General features: G+C 36.4%; 1 long non-coding RNA gene across 1 annotated transcript; it reads left to right on the forward strand.

Moving 5' to 3' along the window:
• The first annotated feature begins 67 nt into the window (after positions 1-67).
• On the forward strand, positions 68-1,067 carry LOC107580814 (uncharacterized). Its single transcript, XR_001608712.1, has 3 exons — positions 68-242; positions 711-801; positions 1,026-1,067. It is a non-coding gene; the product is annotated as an uncharacterized lncRNA (long non-coding RNA).

Here is a 1,067-nt window from a genome sequence, read left to right on the forward strand (position 1 = left end):
TGGGAAAATGTGATTATTTTAGATTGGTAAATATTAGTTTGTTTCATTTTGTCTCGCGTTACGCGGATGCTTTTGCAGTATGCCTGATCTGTCAAACTGAAGGGAGAGCAATATTTGTGTGTTCCCTCTCAGATGAGGATATTCATAAATGCGGGAGATGTCTGGAGGAGTTCTCCGCTCTGGATGCTTTCATCCAACATAAACTCAGCAGGAGCTGCAGGCATCCTCAGCAAGACCATCAGGTCTGTGTGTTGTTATATCATTCCTCTTTTTATCGCATCATTTTATATCCAGAGTGATTGACTGTGCATATTTATTATGCGTCAAAGAATCCTAAAAAAATGTATCATGGTTTCCACAAAAATTTTAAACAAAATGCATTTCTGATAATAATAAATATTTCTTGAGCAGCAAATCAGCATATTGGAATCTTTTCTGAAGCACAAAAATTTATTACGTTTTAAAATATATTATGATGGAAAATAGCTATTTTAAATAGTAATAATATTTCACAATATTGCTGTTTTAATTTTTATTTTTTATCAAATAATTGCAGCCTGGCTGAACATGAGACTGCTTTCAAAATTATAAAAATCTTACAGACCCCAAACTTTTGAACAGTAGTAGTATCTGCATCATAGACCCCAAGAAGCTGTGCAAAATGTAAGCTAAGGATACATCAGTGCTCATCTGTCTGCCTCCTCCCTCAGACAAATGTTGTCCCAAATGAAGGTGCTTCCGCTGAGGTGAAATTGACTGAAAATGATAGTTCATCTGATGAAGCTGGCACGTCGAATGCAGGTACTGCATGTTTTATTTAGTAAAGTCAATATAATATCACTTTCATTGTATTGAGGGACTAGATGTCCCGATTTTAATGGAACTGGACCAGGGCCAAACAGGACATCTGATCACTATCGTTATATACGCACTGTACAATGGGATGATTTGGGTCTGAAAAAAACATAATTTACCAATCCATCTGTCTTTGTTTGGGTGCTAAATGAAGTCGCTTTGTTCTTTAGACAAGAGAGAAAAAGCAGCAGCTGGAGGAAAAAAGAGAAGCC

This window comes from Sinocyclocheilus grahami, unplaced genomic scaffold (assembly GCF_001515645.1).
Source record: "Sinocyclocheilus grahami isolate Dianchi unplaced genomic scaffold, SAMN03320097.WGS_v1.1 scaffold46014.1, whole genome shotgun sequence".
Classification (NCBI taxonomy): domain Eukaryota; kingdom Metazoa; phylum Chordata; class Actinopteri; order Cypriniformes; family Cyprinidae; genus Sinocyclocheilus; species Sinocyclocheilus grahami.